A 14,921-nucleotide genomic window follows, 5' to 3' on the forward strand; every position below is an offset into this window, starting at 1 on the left:
TTACTCACTGTATTGGATAATTACCAAAGAATAAATAAATAGCATTTATGAAGGGGGAAGAAAGAAGAGTTGACATTGTTCAAAGTTGCCAACTTCCAAGAACAGAATCTCTACCCCACAGCTTCCCTCCGTCCTCCAGACCCCTCTTAGCTCCTCTTCCCACCTTACCCAGGAACTCAACCACCTTCTGCACTTTCCCTCCATTTCTCCCCGTGGAAACTTGCCCAACGGAAAAGATCTGGAAAGTCGTTTTCGTTACGGTGTACATGACTGATAATCTAAGTGTGACATGTTTTCAGATTATTCACTAATTTTAACGTACTGCGTAACGTTTTAGTCTAAAGAAATAAGCCCTAATGGGAAACTCAGCAGCCAGACCGTGGGTGAAAAATGATTTTTGCCATAAGCGTAGTAGCAATAGAGGAATGCCTCCTCAACCCAAGTGAGATCTTAATAGCACAGAAGTTTTGGAGCTACTAATGTACGTGGAAGAAAACAAAATATTTGACAAGTCCAGTTTTAAAAATATAGTTGTGTTCCAAAAATGTAAGTGGCCTCACTAAATGTAGTCAATACAGTGTATGTGACATTTGGGTTTTGGAAAAATTAGCAAGAATACATACTGAGAACCTGCTCCCCACACACATTTTTAAAGAGTTTACTATAGAGGGGCGACTGGGTGGCTCAGTCGGTTGAGCTTCCGACTTCGGCTCAGGTCATGATCTCACAGTCTGTGAGTTCGAGCCCCGGGTCGGGCTCTGTGCTGACAGCTCGGAGCCTGGAGCCTGCTTTGGATTCTGGGTCTCCCTCTCTCTGACCCTTCCCCATTCAAGCTCTGTCTCTCTCTGTCTCAAAAATAAATAAACATTAAAAAAAATTTTTTTAAAGAGTTTACTATGCAGTCTTACATTAAGGGGATGGAAAAGGAGTAAAGCAGAGAAAGATCCCAGAGGTTCCTGGAGGACCAAAAACTAGAAGACCATGGGACCTACGTCTACTGCTCTCAGGTGCTCCATACATCTGGGGAGGAAGGAACCTGGCGAAAGGCTGTAAAACTAGGTGACTACCACGACACTGGTGACCTTTACTGAGGAGAATTCCAGAAGCCATTGTTCTCATGATAAAGACCAAACATCTCAAGGCCCTGGGCAATCTGGCCCCTGCCAACTTCTCATGTCTCTGCATCACCTCCCACCCTCACCCCAGCTCTTTGTGCTCCAGCCAAGGGTCTTTACACTTACACTTTCCGAGTCTGAAACACGCTTACATTCCCCCGACTGTTCTAGTGAATTCTTGCTCACCCTTCAAAGCGCAGCTCAGTGGTTCTATCCTCTGAGAAGCCAGCGTGATTCCTCAGACTAGACAAAATTTTCTATTTTCACAACTCCTACTCTTTCCCTCCAAAACCACTTTTCCTACTTTGTAATTATGTGTTCGTGTGACCGTTAATTCGTGCCTGTGTCCCCTACTGCTCTGTATGTACCACAAAGATGGGCCATATCTCATTATTTTACCTTTGTGTTCCCAGTGCCACGTACAGCGTTTGGCACATAACGTGTACTCCATAAATGTTAATAATCAAAACTTTTTCTCACCATGTGCTATGAACCGAATGTTTGTGTTCCCCACAAAATTTGTATGTTGAAGCCTCATTCCCAGTGTGATGGTATTTACAGGTGAGGCCTCTGGGAGACAATTCAGTCATGAAGGTGGAGCCTTCAGCAATGGGATGAATATCCTTTTAAGAAAAGATCTTTCTCCACCATGTGAAGTGATAGCAAGAAGGCATCTCTCTGCGAACCAGGAAGAGGCCTCTCACTAGACACCAAATTGGCCAGCACTTTGATTTCAGATTTCCCAACCTCTGGAACCGTGAGAAATAAATTTCTGTTGGTTAAGCCATCCAGCCTATGGCATTCTGTTAGAGCAGCTTGAACTAAGACAGCAAGGCAGCTCAGGACAGACAACTAGCTGTGTAGTCTTGAGCACATGGCTTAATTTCTCCAAACCTCAGTTTCATTTCATTGTGGTATAAACGACCCATAACCTCTCTACCATGGAATTAATAATAGCACCCACTTCTGAGGATTGTTTTGGGCATGAAATGAAACAATACATGCATATCATGTCTGGTACGCATTGAGTACAAACACTCAATAAACATTTCTTATTATTGCTGCTACAACTGACCTCTGTGCACCAGCTATCTCATCCATCAGGTGCTGGTTTCGAAGGTTCCTTCTGGTTTCAAACACACGAGGACTCCTAAGTAATCCTAAAAGAAAAGTTCGTCGTCATCTGGATTTGTCAACTTGGCAACTTTAACAATCAATATACTAATCTTTTTGCTCCGTTACAAAACTTCTGCAGGCACCAGCAATGATTCATCATCTTGTAAGACGCATGAATTTAGGGCATGACCATTAATTTTATGAACTTGCATCACATGTACCAGAACTCCTCTTTTCTTCTCACAAGATTCTAGGAAGTCTAAGGAGGAGGTGATACGGAATGATGAAGCTCCATTTCCATCTGCTGTCCCGAACCGGGGGGGGGTGGGGGGGGGCATATTTTAACTTCTGATGATCTGACAACAGGGTAGATATATATGCCCGTATTTGAAGGAGGAAAAAGCCCAGAAAATCAAAAGTAAGATATTCGTATCACACAAGTCAAAATATTAAACAGAGGCCTGTGTGCAACTCTGTGGTTTGCAAACTCTGTCATAGATCCTTCTTGATTTCAACCCACATGTAAGAAGTAATGTTCGTTATCTGGTAATTAACTGCGTACACTGTTTTACTTCCAGTAAAAAACATACTCTATGCTCTTATGTTTAATGGACGGTTTCATGCCCATTTTATGCACGAGAAAGTTGAGGACCTATGAGGGAAGATAATTACCTAAAAATCACACAGCTAATCAGGCATGAGACCCATGCCAAATAAGCCCAAAGGTTTAAGCCTCATGATCAGACACCACACTTCCCTGTGTTTACCTGCCAAGTCTGTAAGTGTGAGCTGTATTTCATGTTTGTTTCCCATAAATACATCCTTATTGATAATGTCAATAAAGTAAATTTCATCACGCACTTGGAAGGGCTCTGTCTTCGTCCTGGCAATGTTTTGCCATCCAGAAGAACAAAACAATGCACCATAGTTTCCAAGTACCTTTCATTTGTCCCTGGGACCTTTGCTATTTGGATTATACTTCCTCCTTCCCAGACCTCAGCAAATATAATACTTTGGTCCAAATAATTGTGCCTGTAATAAAGACAATTTCAATGGCAAGCACCCTTTCCCCAAACTCCTATGTCTTTTTAGTGCTTTATTTTAGGCTGATCCATACTATCTAAAAATGTTTCAATAATATCTGAAACTAGAGGAGGGCACAGTGACAAGAAAAAAAATTTATTAAAACCGACAATCAACATTGGTATAAAGTTTTATAGTTTACCAAGTTGCAAAGCTAAAAGTCATGGGACTTTAAGCAAACCTCGTGAGGTAGCTAAAGCAGGCAGGTCTCATGATTCCCATTTCATAAATGAGGAAAATGAGGTTCATTCAGATTTTTTTTACTTCAAATTCTGTGCTAGAGCTATAGTTACACAAGACTCCTGAGGACTTCATTATTAGTGTTCTTTTTTATGACTCTTACCCTTCAAAATCAGAAGGGCATTTGCCTGACCTTTCATGCTCACGAGAAAGCAAAGAAATCAGAATTGGTATCATCGGCCAAAATTCACTTAAAATAAGTTTATTTATTATTCTCCAGATACGCTTTGGACAAGTTATTTTTAAAACAATTGTGCATCAGTAAAAGTCCATAGGAACAATGAACACTCCATAGACTTCTGGTGGAGAAAGTGAATTCAGAACAGACCTTGATATGCTGTCAAAATGAAACAATGCCTGGGCAAGTTCCATTACTGTTGCACAAACAAAATCAAGGAAATGGGAGAAGAAAGGAGAAAAGTAAAGTATATTTATGTCCTGCAGGGCTGGAGCTTTGGCAGGAAATTCCAAGTGAGAGTTCTCGTCAGTGCTCTACCAGTTGACCCTGGGATTGTGGAACCTTTGCACGGTCAACTCCAACCAGGCATGTGGTTAGCCCACAGGCTCCAGAGGCTGGAGGGGCCTGGGCCTCCCTTACATTTCCCATGTTCCCCAAAACCTGGCCACTCCATCTGTAGGGCAGTTTCCCTTCTTGCTCCTACAGGACTTGCACACCTGTAATTTAAAGCAGGAAGAGCTGCCTGTCTCCCCCTTTCCACTGCTCCTACATCCATTGTTTACTGAACCCTGTCTAAGTAAATCTTTGATTTTGCATTCGATACCTCTTACCTGGGAATAGATGACTTAGGTAACTTGAAGAGACAGGCTATGTGCCTGACACACAGTAGATATTCTCAAATTGTATTACATAACAATCACTTGGAATGTTCTTCTTCTTTTTTTTTAATGTTTATTTTTGAGAGAGAGAGACAGAGTGTGAGCAGAGAAGAGTCAGAGAGGGAGACACAGATACAAAGCAAGCTCTAGGCTCTGAGCTGTCAGTACAGATGTGGGACTCAAACTCACGAACCACGAGATCATGACCTGAGCTGAAGTCGGACTCTTAACCAACTGAGCCACCCAGGCTTCCCTGGAATGCCCATTTCAAATGCAGATTTCTAGGTCCTATCCCTGGAGATTCTGATTTTGTAGGCTTGGGATGGGACCCAATATCTGGATTCTAATCAAACACTCCAGATGATTTTGATGTAGGGGATCTAGGATAGTGCTCTCAGAAATAACATAGCAAGTGCTAAATAACTGAATAAAAGAAAAAATGTATCTTGAATGAGTATCACTGGTTGAATAGTGTCTCTCACATTTGCCTTGCCAGAAGAATTATGGGGATACTCATTAAAAATACTGATTCCTAGGCCTACCCCAGACCTAGTATTCACGATTTCCAGAGAAGGCTTCTGGGAATCTAGATTCTTAAATAGGTGCCCCAGATGAATCTTCTGATGAGGCACCCTTGAGGAATACTATCATATACTATGAATTCTGTCATGTCCCCAACACTTACTTTTTGTCCTTTGAAGCAGAGACTTGGGGTGACCACATCTGAGCTCTTATTGTCTTACGGAAATGGCTCCTTCACTGGAGGACCATTTTAGCGCAAATTAGACCTATCAGCCAGACCCCAGACACTACTACTTCCAGTAAATAACCACCGTCAGCACAGAGCCCAACATGAGGCTCAATCCCACGACCCTGGGATCATGACCCGAGCTGAAATCAAGAGTTGGAAGCTCAACCGACTGAGCCACCCCGGCGCCCCTCAGTCTCTACTATTTTAAATGATAGCTTTTCAGTTGTGTAAGCCTAACAGAGCTTGGGAATACTGATGTATTTTCAAGATTCCCCTCTACGTTCCCTCTCTCACCCCTTGATATGAGGCTTGAGAATGCTAACTATGTTCAAGGTAATTTTGCCCAGGTTTGGTTAATATATCTTTCCCTATTTAATCTGTGCATGCTCCATGTCCTAACATCTATTCCTTACCAGACCAGAAGTTTTTAAATGTGCAAGCCTATTGTGCCTGGGGAAAAATGTTGAACTTTTGCCTTTGTAATAAGATATGCTCCAATTACCAACTTTAGCAATTTAATATAGTTGAATAATAACTGAATGAGACACTTTGTCACTCAGTCATTATTCAAGCTCCTACTGGGGGTGGAGTGAGATGTTGCTGGAGGTCAGCCTATTCCCGGGGGAGCTTAGCCGCACAAATCGACTGAGAGATTTTTTTTTAAAAAACAATGTTACAAAAATGAAAAATTCCAGGAAATAGAAGTCAAACTGCAGATTTTCAAAACACTATAAAAGCTCAAGTTCAGTTTTTAAAAACGGCATCATGCTTGGTGTTAATTTATATGCATGGATACTATGTTGGAGAGATAGAGCAACCACCTGGATAATTCAATCTAAGGAGTGCTTTGTAGGTGGACGGGATCCAGATAGATGAGATCATTTTCACATGGGCTAGAGATACGTGAAAATTTCCCCTCACCCTACACTGCATGTTACCTCAGATTCTGAAGACACTCCAGGATCCATTACAAGCTTCAAGCACTTTACCTTGCTTTGATGTGTACCAAGACATTTCTCTTGAAAATTCAAGGTCTTTGTATTTATATGTGAACCCTGAAGAAGCCAAGGATTTTTGTTTATTTTAGTTTTTTCTTTCTTTCTTTCTTTCAGGGGGTACTGTTCCTATATCTAGGACTGAGGCTTCATTTGCCAATGAAGAAACTATCATAGGCAGACTTTGAATTTCTGTACTTAGTGTATATAATGTGTTCTAGAGTCCCACAAAAGTTAATCAGGGAAAATCCAAGTGGCATGGCAGCCTTAGAGAAATAGGGTGTGGTCATTTGGGAAGGCTGCCTCTCCCTCTGGAAAGGCACCTGGTTAAAACGAGGCTGAGTCACAGGGTGTTGGGTCAGTAATGGCTGCCGTAGGGTAGGGATAGACGAAAGCTCTCAGGAAAGATATGGCACTCTTCCAGGGCAGAGGGATCCTGATTCCTGCAGACCCACAGTGCTCATTTTGTGTGTGAACATCACTACCAAAGAGGTAATAAAAGTTTCTTGATTTCATACTTCTACAACAAGGCAGGACCTCACTGGCTGTCTAGCCCAGGGATATTTCACTAGAAGATGTAGGACACTTGCAGGAGTTCTGGAAAAAGTTCTGAAAGGTATAGAAAGCCCTGAGAGACAGATACCCCAGCAAAAGAGGACCAGAGATCTCATGGGAGTAGCTCCTCATCATTCACCTCCTCTCCTATCCCTACCCCACTGTATGCCAATCCCTAGGGTTTTATAAGCTCCTGACCAGGTTGAGGGACCAAGCACAGGTCAAAAAACAAAAACAAAAACACCCCAGGTCTGGGCTGACAAATTATTTAAGGCATCTCAAGGGGTTTTACAATTATTTATAATCTGTGACAGTGATACCTACTTTTGTTAACCAAAATTTGTGTCATTTCTGGGGTATCATAAATAGAAATGCTTACAGTCAGGTAAGCATTCACACAATAGATGGGTTTCCTTGACGGGAGAACTAGCCAAATGATGTATTTCTTGAAAGTTACCAAAGATATCGCTCTTACATGGACACAGATAGAAGTTAAAAAACACTTTGCCTAAAGCATATACATTTCTCCATTTTATCCATGCCCTATGAACACAGAGAAAATCCTAATCTTTGCATCATATTTCAGCTCAGGGAACAGAACTCCTTATCTGAAAAGATGCAGTGGCCCTGGCCCGAAGAATATTCAGCTTTTGTCCCAGTGGAATCAAAATCCTCCTTTCCCTGTCTTGGTCCACCTTGAACTGGTTTTTAGAGAGAAACAGATTGATTGCCCTATAGTGGAGATGGCAAGAGAAACTCTAAGCCACATATTGGTAAATGCGAAGCCTCCATCAGCATCACATGCCCCTTTGGAAGCAAACAGAATGATCTTGGTTATGGTCTTCAGTTGTGTCCAAGCTATGGCCTTACCTGACTACTCATCTTCCCTCATTTGAGCCTGATCTGATGACCACACCCCATCTCTACATCAACACCAGCTCAAGTTCCTCCTTCGGACCGACTCCTTCTTGCTATGCCAAGGGCCACTCTTAGCCTCTGTTTCTGATTTTATTAGCTTTAGTCTAGCAAGTCTAGTCTAAGCTGCCATAGTAGATTATTCAAGCTGAACACATATATGTCTGCTAGCCCAACCGAGGCCCATGCACATCAGGAAGACCTAACCTCGTCTGAGGCCCTTGCTCTGGCTCAGTGCCTCTGGCATCTGTTGCACAACTGGGCACTACGGGAAGCATGGTTGCCATCCACAAAGACCAAGACAGAAAATATAAGCCATTCATTTGGCAACAATGTTGGCATCTTCTTTAATTCATGCTGCCAAGCCCTGACCAGAAAGATCTTGGCCTGTTTATTGCCCAATGCAGTCAGTCCAGACTCAAGGTGACTCGTCATGGTGAGTAGAGCCAGGTCATGGTGTGCAGAGCCAGCTCTAATGAGACTTATACATTCAAGAAAAAGAAAAGAGAAGGTGATCCAGACTCCATATCAGCCTGTGCCCACCAGACCCAAGCTAGAGGAAAATCTAGAAAACTTCATGAAACTAAACAGGAAAAGTTTTTTTTTTAATTATTATTATTTAGAAAATGACCAAAAATATTCTCCTCTTTAAATATTTTGATTTGGTTTTCATAGGAAAACCTGAATATGTTTTCTGCCCATATAAAGCTTGTGTGACCTTTTTCCAGGAATAATGGAAAGAGTAAGATAGACGTGGAAAAGTAAGCAACTGGAGTAGGGGACATGTTACAATATAGAGAAGAGCTGTGTCACTGCTGCCTACAGAGTGATAATCCTATGTCCCAAGTGATCTTGAAAGCACCTTAAAGAAGCCAGGGAGAAAAGTAAGCACTTGCAAATACATTTCTCTCATTTTATCCTCTCCCCAAATCTTTCAAGTTAAGTGTTATTTCCCCCGTTTTGCCAATAAGGAAACTGAGGCAGCCTCACAGAAGTGAAAGCGTTGCTCAAGTTTGCAAAACTAACAAGTGGTTGTGTTGGGAGATGAGCCCAGTCTACCAGACACCAAGGCTCATAACTGCCTCCAATTAAGGACTGTCATTAACTTAGACAACTGTCTTCTCCCCGAAGCATATGCCAAAAGAAGTTTACCAACATTCCAAGACAATGTCATCAGGGAGAGCACGGTCAAGTTACCATTGAAGGAGTCCTTCCAGTACGTTTCCCAAAACTAATACTGGAAGTGTTGGAAGGTGAGTTTGGTAATTGGTTGACTTTTAATAGATGATTTATTTTAAGCTGCCTGGCCTGATGATGCAACAAGGAAGGGAATGAGCTTGGTTTGCAGACAGATTTCTGATCTTCTGGGAAGTGTTTCTGCTTTAATAAGCTTTGACTCTCAAAGGAAATTCCTAAGGACACTCAGTCACCTGGCTGAGCTGCCAGGTCTGTAAATACACACCTGCCCATGTGCACACAAATGTACCAGAATAGATAATTCTGTAGTGAGGGCAGTGCTGCTTTCATCAGGGAGCAGTCTCTTGTAAATAGCAAGGAGAAGACTGTTGGGAGAAAATGTTTTTTTTTTTTTCTTTTAACTTGGGTCCAGTGATTGGCAACTGCAAATTAATGACCACAGATAGATTAACAGGAGAAGAGACAAGGTTTGCTTATGTCTACGCGTGGTACTACTCAGTGATGGGTAACTCACTCAACAGCCAAGGATAAGAAGAGGCTTTTGGCGGGGGGGGGGGGGGGGGGGGACTTTTTGATGCCAGTGGGAATGGGCAGTCTGTCTCTAAGGCAGCTGAATTCACAGCAAACTCCCATTAGAGGGGGGTTAATGGCAGGTGTATACTGTGGAGGCTCTGCTTCAGTCAGATAAGAGGAGTTAAAAGAAGATTTATTTCTGTATCTTTTTTAGCTCAAAGGTTTTCACTTTAAAATCACCTCTGGGGGCGCCTGGGTGGCGCAGTCGGTTAAGCGTCCGACTTCGGCCAGGTCACGATCTCGCGGTCCGTGAGTTCGAGCCCCGCGTCGGGCTCTGGGCTGATGGCTCAGAGCCTGGAGCCTGTTTCCGATTCTGTGTCTCCCTCTCTCTCTGCCCCTCCCCCGTTCATGCTCTGTCTCTCTCTGTCCCAAAAATAAATAAACGTTGAAAAAAATAAATAAATAAAATAAAATCACCTCTGGAAGTCTGAATGGTTCCCCACATTCTCCCCATCTGAAACTTCCCTAGAAGTTTCATAAAGAAGAAGAAGAAGAAAAAGCATCAGCAGCAGCAGCTAGGTTGATTGCTGTGGAGAAAGATTCTAATTAAAGATTCCAGGCAAGGTATACAGAGGGAAAGAAAAACAAACACAGAATAATGGTTGGAGCAGACTATGAATGCAGGTTCTGAGTCAAGAGGGGAGCCAGTCAAGATTTCTAGGTGTTGGGTTCAAAGCATCTTTAGTGAGGATGATAACGTCATTGTCATGGTTACTTCCTGGAGCAAAGCATGCAAGATGTAGGTGTCCTGGTGTTTACGAGCAGCCTCCGTTGTTGGGGTGATAAATGCTTACAAGTTATATCAAGGTGTCCAGCTTCAGCTTGCAGGGAGGGCTTCAGGAAAAAGGCAGTTTTAATTCCCAGTGATACCAAGTCAGAACGGGGGGGGGGGGGGGGGAATTGCAATCATTAATCACCAACAAAATAAGCAAGACAGCAGGGTACAGTTTGCAAAGAGGTGAAAAACAGCTCAAAAACAATGAACAAGACCCAAAGCTGATAACACAGAAAGATGGGTTACCATTTTTCATTGAAACATAAAATGTTTCTCTACCATCTTAATCAAAGATAATCAAAGTAAGATTCCCCTATCTTAATCAAAGATAATCAAAGTAAGATTAGTCATGTTGACAAAATAAGCCTAGACTCATCAAAGTTGGCCTGATCATTTACATAAACGCAGCAAGGGTGAGTGGTAATTGACCACATAGGCCTTTTTATGTTTGCTTTATTGGAACTATTGTAAGGAACCTCAGATTAGACTTTTAAATCCCTCTTAATGCTTATAAGCCAAGCCAAGAACTTATGAGACTTCATTTGCAGTACCTATAGATTTGGATGATTTCCTCTTTTCTTGAGATCCCCCAAATATTCTAAAGTTCCTGGGCCTGCCAAAGAGTGACATTCTGTACTCATCTATAAGACTAGGAAAACTATAAACCAGGTAACAGGCCAGTTTTTTCAAGAGGACTTTGTAAACATTGACTCCATAAAGCCAATCTTAATTCCTTAATACTGTCTAGTCATATCTGATTCTATCATACTATTCGCAAATATGACATTTCAGCCAAAGCCTTGGTGATAAAACCAATTTTTTCAATTATGTCCTGTTATAAGGAGAACAAATTCTTATTGAAATTTCAAAAAATTATATTGCAATGAAAATAAGAATATGCAATAAGAGTTTCTGAATTCTGTAGGGAGGAAAAGATAAATGTTTCACTTTAATTTACAAAGATACAACCTACTAAATTATGAATTACAAAAGGCTTATGAGAAAAGAGAAAACATCTAGAAAATAGAAAAGAGAAATTATAGCCAGAAAATAAAACATTAAAGAATCAGCAGTGGTTCCAAACAAAACTATAAAAATTATAATCATTCTTCATCTGTTCATTCAGTCCCATGTAATTAATTCTTGTTCTGCTTGATCTTGGGTTAGAAATTTGATGAACTCATCAGCTTGTCCCCTAGAGTTCTGGAAATCCTCACTTAGTCTAGAGCTACGTTCTCCAAGTTATTTAAGCAATGCCATGAGAAGCCTGTATCCCAGAGTACCTGTTAGAGACCTTTCTATGGTTCTCTGAGATACCCCTTTTGTTGAACACAAAGTATTCTAGCTTGTAACTAACTGTAAGAGTCTTAGGAAAGCACCAGAATACAACAATAACTATCTGTGAATGACAAAAAAATGTAAATGACCATTGTTAAAGTTTGACAAAAGTTCACTGTAAAAAAATAGTGCAATTGACAAAGAAATGTGGTTGTTTATGTGACACACAAATTTTTAGGATAATGACTGGAATTATGGCTCCTAACATTATATCAAGACATATCATGGATATGGAGGGCATTAACAGCTTTCTAGGAAGTTAGTTTATATCTCTTTTAGCAAGGTAAGAGGAAAAATCCTTTGAGATTTTCCAGGGACTCTCTGAAAAGTCTCATTGTCAATTTGAGGTCAAGGAGACTTCATTTAGAATTTGATTTTAGGAAGTTGTCCAAAATGTCAAAGGTTTGAACATCTGATTAAACAAGATCACAGGTCAGTTTTTTGAGGGGGGAGAAAAAGAGACTTGGGCTTCTAAAATAATCAAAGACGTAATAAAGCACTGGAAATTATTTCAATAAAACACAGAATCTGTTTCCTAGGTAGGTTATTTAAAAGGTAAAGGATCAAAGGGGCACATGCACCCCTATGTATACAGCAGGGCTATCAATAATAGCCAAAGTATGGAAAGAGCCCAAATGCCCTTCCGCTGATGAATGGATAAAGAAGATGTGGAATGGGGCACCTGGGTGGCTCAGTTGGTTGAGCGTCTGACTTCGACTCAGGTCATGATCTCGTTGTTCCCAAGTGTGAGCCCCGTGTTGCACTCTGTGCTGACAGCTCAGAGCCTGGAGCCTGTTTCACATCCTGTGTCGCCCTCTCTCTCTCTCTGCCCGTTCCACACTCATGCTCTGTCTCTCTCTCTCTCCCAAAAATAAATAAACATTTAACAAATTAAAAAAAAAAGAAGACTTACACAATGAAATACTACTCAGAGATCAAAAAGAATGATATCTTGCCACTTGCAACAACATGGATGGAACTAGAGTGCATTATGCTAAACGAAGTAAGTCAGAGAAAGAGAAATATCATATGATTTCACTCATATGTGGAATTTAAGAAACACAACACATGAACATCGGGGAAGGGACGCAAAAATAAGATAAAAACAGAGAGTGAGACAAACCATAAGAAATTCTTAAACACAGAGAACAAACAGGGTTGCTGGTGACATGGTGGGTGGGGTATGGGGTAAATGGGTGACGGGCATTAAGGAGGGCACTTGTTGGGATGAGCACTGGGTGTCGTATGGAAGTGATGAATCACTAAATTCTACCCCTGAAACCATTATTACACTAGATGTTAACCAGCTTGGATTTAAATAAATAATTTTTTAAAAAAAGGTAAAAGAAACCTTTCACAATCTCTTATTAAGAATAGACCAATAGTCCGACAAAGTTCGTCTTTTTAAGAGAGAGAAAACCAAATTCTGGCTTTGCACTGGTACATACTGATTTTAAAATTCATTTTAAACCTTATAATAAATCCATTCAATCTTAGCCAGCTTGACCACATGAGATATTCTCTCTCTGTGCACTGTCCCAACCTTCAGTCCCCAACCCTTTACATCTTTCTGAATCCATTCATGTTTTTGTCCCTCACTTTTACCTTTCTCATTCTGAAACCATCTTTAAACAATGACTTTAGGACAGAATTACTTTTTTCTCCTTAACAAAAACAATCTGACATTCCTTAAATACTTGGCATTCAGAGTTTTTATTTCTTCACCCTTACTGTTTCTTGTAGCTTAATTTACATATATTGATTATACTTTTCAATCCTTAATAACTTTTCTTTTGCAGAGAAAACTAAGAAGCAGACTATTGTAAACTGTCATATACCAGCATTGTGTAGTTAAATTAGAATGCTTATCAACATATTATCTCATAATTTCTAGAGGCATATGTTTCCTCATAGTATAATTTCTCAATGTGACAAAAAGATCATGTTTATTAATAGATTCAAATATCTTTAATCTCTCCTCATAAATAAGAAGGCCAAAGTAGATAAACTTAAAGTTATGTTCAGTAACTAATGCCTCGGTATCTTATCTAAAAATGATGTAGATATTCAATGAATATCTGTCATTTAACAAAACTTAGGACAGCTTTAAGGTTTCAAATTACCAAAAAGATTTCAGAAACTACCTCTAAGCAGTTATACACTGAAACACAATTATGATTGGACTGAAGGTTATAAGAGCAATGATTAAATTTGATTAAAGTCAAATCTGTAAAGTTTTACACTCCTCAACGTCTAATAAATATATTAGCGTATTTAATTAATAAACTCAAGTAGCCTAAAAATATATGCTTGCATCATAGGGCTGTTAACTCAGAAGACACAGTTGTTTTTGTTAAGCCAGCAATATTAAGCTGATGTTATTTACCAAAGAGTTACCCAAATGATGTGAACTTGAAAAATACTTGGATTCGTTTCTGGGGTTCTCAGTTTTAGGAATATTTAATTTATTTAAGTATTTCTTTTTCTCCAAGCCAATTAAAACAGAACTCTTTTAAGGAATTTTATAAATGAACTTGGCATACCATCCAGAGGCAAGAAAATACGACATCATGTAACATGCATACCTAGGCCTACGTAAGCTAATACACAGATACAAATAGAGACCTTATGGCACACAGACATTCAAAAACTCACTAGTTCATGCAAGAGTTCGTTTTCATCTTTGCCCCACTTTTTATTCAAACTACGTTTCTGTGTGCAATGTTATTTGTTCAATATAAGGGCTAAAGCTTTTTCTTAATATTTGTGGGACAGATTTTCAAGTTCTTTCTCGCTGCCGTGATGTGTAACCACACAGAGGCTGCGCACAGTTCAGCCTCAGGTGACTGTTTCAGTGGACTGAGACGTTACTTTTGAGAGGCTGGGTGTGCTGAGGAAATGGCAGTGTGGGTTTGCTAAGGGGGAACAGTGGTCTTATCAGGAGAAGAAATAAATTTCTCACATTTTATGACAGGAAGCAGTAGTACAAGTAGAAGAAAGCACCCCTCGGCTGACAGCCAGAGTTATTTCCTCGGATGTTTGTGTTTGAGGGAGATGGCTTTCAGGTCTCTGAGAAGACAGTTCTGGGGTGTAGAAGATTTGCATTCTCAAAGAGGGAGGAGAAGGATGTAACCTTTGCAAGTAACTGCTCTGGGGGCACCTGGGTAGCTCAGTCCCTTGAGCATCCCACTGTTGGTTTCAGCTCGGGTCGGATCCCAGGGTCATGGACTGAGCCCCGCCTCAGACTGCGCTCTAAGCATGGGGCCTGCTTGAGATTCTCTTTCCCTCTGCCCCTCTCCCTTTGCCCCTCTCCCTCACTTGTGCTCTCTCTCTCTAAAATTAAAATAATAATAATAATAATAATAATAATAATAATAATAATAATAGTAAGGGGCATCTGGGTGGCTCAGTCAGTTAAGGGTCTGACTTAA

General features: G+C 40.6%; 1 long non-coding RNA gene across 2 annotated transcripts in view; it reads right to left on the reverse strand.

Annotated features, from left to right (window-relative positions):
* The window catches only part of LOC123606617, a 113,207-nt gene that overhangs the window by 76,179 nt on the left and 22,107 nt on the right, over nt 1-14,921 (reverse strand). For both annotated transcript variants that reach the window (XR_006716390.1, XR_006716388.1), the window contains exon 2: nt 2,191-2,275. This is a non-coding gene — a long non-coding RNA (uncharacterized LOC123606617). The remainder of the gene's footprint in view (nt 1-2,190; nt 2,276-14,921) is intronic.

This window comes from Leopardus geoffroyi, chromosome A1 (assembly GCF_018350155.1).
Source record: "Leopardus geoffroyi isolate Oge1 chromosome A1, O.geoffroyi_Oge1_pat1.0, whole genome shotgun sequence".
Lineage (NCBI taxonomy): Eukaryota > Metazoa > Chordata > Mammalia > Carnivora > Felidae > Leopardus > Leopardus geoffroyi.